Source organism: Lipotes vexillifer, unplaced genomic scaffold (assembly GCF_000442215.2).
Source record: "Lipotes vexillifer unplaced genomic scaffold, Lipotes_vexillifer_v1.1 scaffold536, whole genome shotgun sequence".
Lineage (NCBI taxonomy): Eukaryota > Metazoa > Chordata > Mammalia > Artiodactyla > Lipotidae > Lipotes > Lipotes vexillifer.
Genome location: NW_006775074.1, coordinates 1,666,862 through 1,674,910, shown reverse-complemented (window position 1 = coordinate 1,674,910; position 8,049 = coordinate 1,666,862).

The window sequence follows — 8,049 nt, the reverse complement described above, 5'->3', positions numbered from 1 at the left end:
TCCTCTTCATACCCACTTTCTTAAAACAGTGGTTTTCAATAGTTTTCGCTTAACAGCAGGATTCAATGTTTGAAAGGAATCATATGCTGAAGCCCAACATATATACAGTCAAGATAAAAAGCAAGCAGCTCTGGTTGAATGTTGAAAGGAGAGGAGTGAGGCCTACCTGCTGCTCCTCCCTCCCCTCCCTCCCCTCCCCCTCCCTCTCTCTCTCTCTCTCTCTCTCTCTGCTTTGTGTATGAGTTCAATCCCTGACCCTCTCCCCTCCCTCCTCCCCTCCCCTCCCCGGACCCAGGGAGTTGACAGAGCAGTTGCCCATGTGTTGCTGTGGGAGGGGTCGAAGGAGAGGCAGCTGTGCCTCAGGACAGAATAGTTTCCTACAGAAACCATGCCATGAAGAGGGTTATAACCCCCTTCATATTACAAAAGTCAGTTTAGCCCATGATTGAGCTAAAACACAATGAAAGGAGTAGAAGCAGAGCCGCAGGAGAAAGACCAATCAGGTCACCTAACTCTGGGAGTCAACTCAAAGAGGAGGTGGGACTTGAGTTAACTTTTGCCTTGTAATGGCCTAAATATATACTTTTACTTCTTAATTATCCAGGAGCAAACTGGTTTGATAATCAACCAAATTTGAAGGAAGGAAGGCTGCTGGAAAAACACAGATAACCCCCAAATGTCAGTTAAAACAAAATGATGGACAGCTCTGGATTATCTTTCAACAGCACCGCTCCAGCTAAGTGGGACGCAGTCTCCCCAGGACCATGATACTGAGAGGGCGCCCTCCCCTCTGGGAGAGCAATCAGCTCAGCAGCTTGGGCTGCCTAAATAAAGGCTTGCCCTGCGGTGAGTTTGTCTAGATCCCTGCCACCCCTCAACCATGGTTAACCTGACCCAAGCAATCCGTAATCGTGGTTTTAACAGTGCTGTGCAGTTATCCCCTCCCCATCCCCTTATCTCACTTAATGTACATTTCCTCTTTATACACCCGCCTCCAGTCTCTCCAACTGGCCTGAAAGCTCCTAGAAAAGAGGAGTATTAGGCTTCTTTGCCTCCCCTGTACACCTAGCACAGGGAGGTATTGGATAAGTAGCAGTCAGTGGGTGGATTGAATCCAAACATGGGGAATGCCTTTAGCAAAGGAAGTTTGAGGCAGTTTAGATACAAGACAAACTACTAGCCATATCAAATTGTCAGCTGCAGAAAGGAGCACAGAACTGTGAATTTGTCTGAATGCTGATGGGCGTGGGGGGAGATTTTCACTTCATACTTGACCTAACGTAGGACCATCTGAGCATCTACACACTCCTTTTATATGTCTTAACTAATGTCTAATAGGAATCTAATATAGAACAGCAGCCATGGTGCTTAATAGTTAGAGCAAATGAAACCATTAGAATCCCAGGAATGCAGAAGTTAGTGTGAGAGGGATTTGGGCCCAAGGACTTATACCCAACTAGCAACTGAAACTCTCTCCTACCCTCCCAATCCCACAGCCTAGAGCATCACCAAGATCTAAACCCTAAGGGATAAAGCATTCCAAACTGATGAAAGGCTCTTTCCTGCTACAGAGAGGATGCACTCACTGTGCCCAGGGATGACAATGAATGGGCAATGGGCCTATGAGTCCTGGCTGAGGGAAGAGCCTGGGGAAAAATTTTCATGACCGCCAGGGACTCCCAAGGCAGGCATGAGGCAAAAACATTGGCACAAGTCACAGAAGCCAACTGGGCAGTGTTCAGAGGCTACCTGCCACACAGCACCATCCTCCAGCATGGGTCAAGAGGGGTCATAGTAGCTCATGAAGCTCAATAACAAACAAACAACCAAATCAAACAATGGGCAGAAGACCTAAATAGACATTTCTCCAAAGAAGACATAAAGATGGCCAACAGGCACATGAAAAGATGCTCAGTGTTGCTAATTGTTAGAGAAATGCAAATCAAAACCTCAATGAGGTATCACCTCACACCGGTCAGAATGGCCACCATTAAAAAGTCTACAAATAATAAATGCCGGAGAAGGTGTGGCAAAAGGAATCCTCCTACACTGTTGGTGGGAATGTAAAGTGGTGAAGCCACTATGGAGAACAGTATGGAGGTTCCTTAAAAAACTAAAGATAGAGTTACCATGTGATGTAGCAATCCCACTTCCGGGCATATATCCAGAAAAGACAAAAACTCTAATTCAAAAAGATACATGCACCCCAATGTTCATAGCAGCACTATGTACAATAGCCAAGACCTGGAAGCAACCAGGTCTAAATGCTCATCGACAGATGAATGGATAAAGATGTGTTAGATATATACAATAGAATATTACTCAGCCATAAAAAAGAATGAAATAATGCCATTTGCAGCAACATGGATGGATCAAGAGATTATCATACTAAGTGAAGTAAGTCAGAGGAAGACAAATATATGATATCACTTCTATGTGGAATCTGAAAAAAATGATAAAAATGAACTTATTTACAAAACAGAAAGACTCACAGACATGGAAAACAAACTTATGGTTACCACAGGGGAAGGCAGGAGAGGGAAAAATTAGGAGTTTGGGATTAACAGATACACACCACTATATATAAAATAGATAAAAAACAAGGACCTACTATATAGCACAGGGAACTATACTAAAAATCTTGTAATAACCTATAATAGAAAAGAATCTGGAAAACACATATATATGTTTATATATGTGTGTGTGTGTGTGTGTGTGTGTGTGTGTATAAAACTGAATACACCTGAAACATGGTAAATCAACTATAATTCATTAAAAAAATATTTTGACACCTCAAAGAAGAGCAGTCACAGTTTTGTGACAAGGAGAAACATGAGTCAGAGTCAGCCAGGTAATTATTGTTATGGTGACCAGCAATTTCATTGCACAGCAGAACTGCGAGGTAATCTAGAACAGCAAGGCTTCAAACAGCAAAGGCTTCAGGAGGGCCAAGCATAGCACAAAGGAGATGCTCAGAGCCACCTAGCCAGACCCATGACCAGACTAGAAATTCTTAGGTCTTAAAGGTTCCCGACACATTTGGACAGGTCAGATCTGGTGGAGGCCAGGTAGTCTCCATGCCTTGACCCCAAGACCATAACAAATCTTCCGTTTCCTTTTCTGTAGAACAGGCACAATACTACTACCGATGTCAGAGAGTTGTGAGATTAAAGAAGGCAATACACATAAAACGGTTAGCATAGAGTCCGGAACAGTGAGTACTCAGTAAGTGCTAGCTGTGAGCACGTGCCATCCTTGCCCTCTTGAGGCATTAGGTCTGAGCTCAGAAGATAAAATACATCTTCAAAGAATAAGACTATCATTTATGGAGGACCATGTGCCAGCCACTATAATGTAAACTCATTTAATCGTTAACAGTTCTATTAATAATTTACAAAGCATAAAATTCAGCCATTTCAAGGGTATAATTCAATGATTTTTACTAAATTTACAAAGTTTTGCAACTATTGCCACAACCCAATTTTACAGTATTTCCATCATTCCCCAAAGATCCCTAGTGCCCATTTGCCATCACCCCCCTTCCCATGCCCAACCCCAGGAATCTGCTAAACTACTTTGTCTTTATGATTTAGCTGGACGTTTCATATAAATGGATTCATATACAGTGTGGGTTTCTGCATCTGGCTTCTTTCATTTGGTATGTTTTTGTGGTTCATACTGTAGCATGTATTGATATTTTGTTGTTTTTATTGTTGCTGAATAGTGTTCTGTTGTATCAATAAACCACATTTTCTTTATCCATTTCACTAGTTCATTGACATTTGAGTTGTTTCCACTGAGGCTATTATGAATAAAGCTATTATGAACATTTACATACAAGTCTGTGTGTGGACATCTTTTTGTTTCTATTTAGTACATTCCTATGAGTAGAATTTGAGTCACATGGTAAATTTATGTTTAACTTTTAAAAGAAACTGTCCAACTATTTTCCTAAGTAGCTACACCATTTTACATTCCTACCAGCAAGGCCTAAAAGTTCCGATTTCTCCATATCCTCTCCCATACCTGGTACTATCTTTTTGGTGAGTCATTTCAGTGTGTGTGAGTGGTATTTCATGCTAGTTTTAACTTGCATTTCCCTAACGGTTAATCATGTGAGCATCTTTTGTGTGCTTATTGAGCATTCATATATTTTTTCGGTGAAATGTCTGTTCAAATCTTTTGCCAATTTTATAATTATTTCTTCTTTTATTGAGCTATAAGAATTCTTTATATATTTTGGATATAAATGCTTTATCAGATATATGATTTACATATATTCTCTCCCAGTCTGTGGCTTCTCTTTTCATTTTCTTAATGGTGTCTTTTGAAGCACATAAAGTTTTTAATTTTGATGTAGTACAATTCATCAATTTTCTCTTTTACGGACTGTGATTTTGGCATCATAGCTAAGAAATATTTGCTTGACTCAACGTCACAAATATTTTCTCCTACGTTTTCTTCTAAAAGTTTTACAGTTTCAGGTTTTACATCAGGTTTATGATCCACTCTTAGTTAACATTTTTGTATAGTGTAAGGGTCTAGATTCATCCTTTTACATGCAGATGGATAACCCATTGTCTCAGACCATTTGTTGAAGACTATTCTTTACTGCATTGAATTATCTTGGTACTTTTTGTTGAAAATCAACTGGCCATAAATATAAGGCTTTATTTCTAGAATCAGTTATTTTCCATTGATCTATATGTTTATCCTTATGCCACTACCACATAGTCTGTTTTTTTGAAAACTTGAATTTTACTTTTTTATACAGGACGTTCTTAATAGTTATCTATTTTATACATATTACTGTATATATGTCAATTTCAATATCCCAATTCGTCACAATACCACCACCTTCCCGCCGCAACTTTCCCCCTTGGTATCCATACGTTTCCTCTCTACATCTGCATCTTTATTTCTTCCCTGCAAACCGGTTCATCTGTACCATTTTTCTAGGTTCCACATACATGCATTAATATACGATATTTGTTTTTCTCTTTCTGACTTACTTCACTCTGTATGACAATCTCTAGATCCATTAATGCTTCTACAAATGACCCAATTTCATTTGTTTTTAGGGCTGAGTAATATTCCACTGTATATATGTAGCACATCTTCTTTATCCATTCATCTGTCAATGGGCATTTAGGTTGCTTCCATGACCTGGCTATTGTAAACAGTGCTGCAATGAACACTGGGGCATATGTGTCTTTTTGAATTATGGTTTTCTCTGGGTATATGCTCAGTAGTGGGATTGCTGGGTCATATGGTAATTCTATTTTTAGTTTTTTAAGGAGCCTCCATACTATTCTCCATAGTGGCTGTATCAATTTACATTCCCACTAATAGTGCAAGAGGGTTCCCTTTTCTCCACACCCTCTCCAGCATTTGTTGTTTGTAGATTTTCTGATGATGCCCATTCTAACCGGTGTGCAGTGATACCTCATTGCAGTTTTGATTTGCATTTCTCTAATAATTAGTGATGTTGAGCAGCTTTTCATGTGTTTCTTGGCCATTTGTATGTCTTCTTTGGAGAAATGTCTATGGAGGTCTTCTGCCCATTTTTGGATTGGGTTGTTTTTTCTTTAATATCGAGCTGCATGAGCTGTTGATATATTTTGGAGATTACTCCTTTGTCCATTGATTCATTTGCAAATATTTTCTCCCATTCTGAGGGCTGTCTTTTCGTCTTGTTTATAGTTTCCTTTGCTTTGCAAAAGCTTTTAAGTTTCATTAGGTCCCATTTGTTTATTTTTGGTTTTATTTCCATTTCTTTAGGAGGTGGATTCAAAAAGATCTTGCTGTGATTTATGTCAAAGAGTGTCCTTCCTATGTTTTCCTCAGAGAGTTTTATAGTGTCCAGTCTTACATTCAGGTCTCTAATCCATTTAGAGTTTATTTTTGTGTACGGTGTTAGGGAGTGTTCTAATTTCATTCTTTTACATGTAGCTGTCCAGTTTTCCCAGCACCACTTATTGAAGAAACTGTCTTTTCTCCATTGTATATCCTTGCCTACTTTGTCATAGATTAGTTGACCATAGGTGCGTGGGTTTATCTCTGGGCTTTCTATCCTGTTCCATTGATCTACATTTCTGTTTTTGTGCCAGTATCATACTGTCTTGGTTACTGTAGCTTTATAGTATAGTCTGAAGTCAGGGAGCCTGATTCCTCCACCTCCGTTTTTTCCCCTTAAGACTGCTTGAGGCTCTTCGGGGTCTTTTGTGTCTCCATACAAATTTTAAGATTTTTTGTTCTAGTTCTGTAAAAAATGCCTTTGGTAATTTGATAGGGATTGCATTGAATCTGTAGATTGCTTTGGTTAGTAGAGTCATTTTCACAATATTGATTCTTCCAAACCAAGAACATGGCATATCTCTCCATTTTTTTGTATTGTCTTTAATTTCTTTCATCAGTGTCTTATAGTTTTCTGCATACAGGTCTTTGGCTCCCTAGGTAGGTTTATTCCTAGGTATTTTATTCTTTTTGTTGCAATGACAAATGGGAGAGTTTCCTTAATTCCTATTTCAGATTTTTCCTCATTAGTGTATAGGAATGCAAGAGATTTCTGTGCACTAATTTTGTATCCTGCAACTTTACCAGATTCATTGATTAGCTCTAGTAGTTTTCTGGTGGCATCTTTAGGATTCTCTATGTATAGTATCATGTCATCTGCAAACAGTGACAGTTTTGCTTCGTCTTTTCCAATTTGTATTCCTTTTATTTCTTTTTCTTCTCTGATTGCTGTGGCTAGGACTTTCTAAACTACGTTGAATAATAGTGGCGAGTGTGGACATCCCTGTCTTGTTCCTGATCTTAGAGGCAATGCTTTCAGTTTTTCACCATTGAGAATGATGTTTGCTGTGGGTTTGTTGTAAATGGCCTTTATTATGTTGAGGTAGGTTTCCTCTATGCCCACTTTCTGGAGAGTTCTTACCATAAATGGGTGTTAAATTTTGTCAAAAGCTTTTTCTGCATCTTTTGAGATGATCATATGGTTTTTATTCTTCAATTTGTTAATATGGTGTATCACACTGATTTGCCTATATTGAAGAATCCTTGCATCCCTGGGATAAATCCCACTTGGTCATGGTGTATGATCCTTTTAATGTGTTGTTGGATTCTGTTTGCTGGTATTTTGTTGAGGATTTTTGCATCTACAGTCATCAGTGATATTGGTCTGTAATTTTCTTTTTTTGTAGTATCTTTGTCTGGTTTTGGTATCAGGCCTCATAGAATGGCCTCATAGAATGAGTCTGGGAATGTTCCTTCCTCTGCAATTTTTTGGAAGAGTTTGAGAAGGATGGGTGTTAGCTCTTCTCTAAATGTTTGATAGAATTCACCTGTGAAGCCATCTGGTCCTGGACTTCCGTTTGTTGGAAGATTTTTAATCACAGTTTCAATTTCATTACTTGTGATTGGTCTGTTCATATTTTCTGTTTCTTCCTGGTTCAGGCTTGGAAGTTTATACCTTTCTAAGAATTTGTCCATTTCTTCCAGGTTGTCCATTTTAGTGGCATACAGTTGCTCGTAGTAGTCTCTAGGATGCTTTGTATTTCTGTGGTGTCTGTTGTAACGTCTCCTTTTTCATTTCTAATTTTATTGATTTGAGTCCTCTCCCTCTTTTTCTTGATGAGTCTGGCTAAAGGTTTATCAATTTTTTTTATCTTCTCAAAGAACCAGCCTTTAGCTTTATTGATCTTTCCTATTGTTTTCTTTGTTTCTGTTTCATTTATTTCTGCTCTGATCTTTATGATTTCTTTCCTTCTACTAACTTTGGGTTTTGTTTGTTCTTCTTTCTCTAGTTCCTTTCAGTCTAAGATTAGATTGTTTATTGGAGATTTTTCTTGTTTCTTGAGGTAGGCTTGTATTGCTATAAACTTCCCTCTTAGAAGTGCTTTAGCTGCATCCCATAGGTTTTCGATCATCGTATTTTCCTTGTAATTTGTCTCTGGGTATTTTCTGATTTCCTCTTTGATTTCTTCAGTGACCTCTTGGTTATTTAGTAACGTATTGTTTAGCCTCCATGTGTTTGTTTTTTTTACGTTT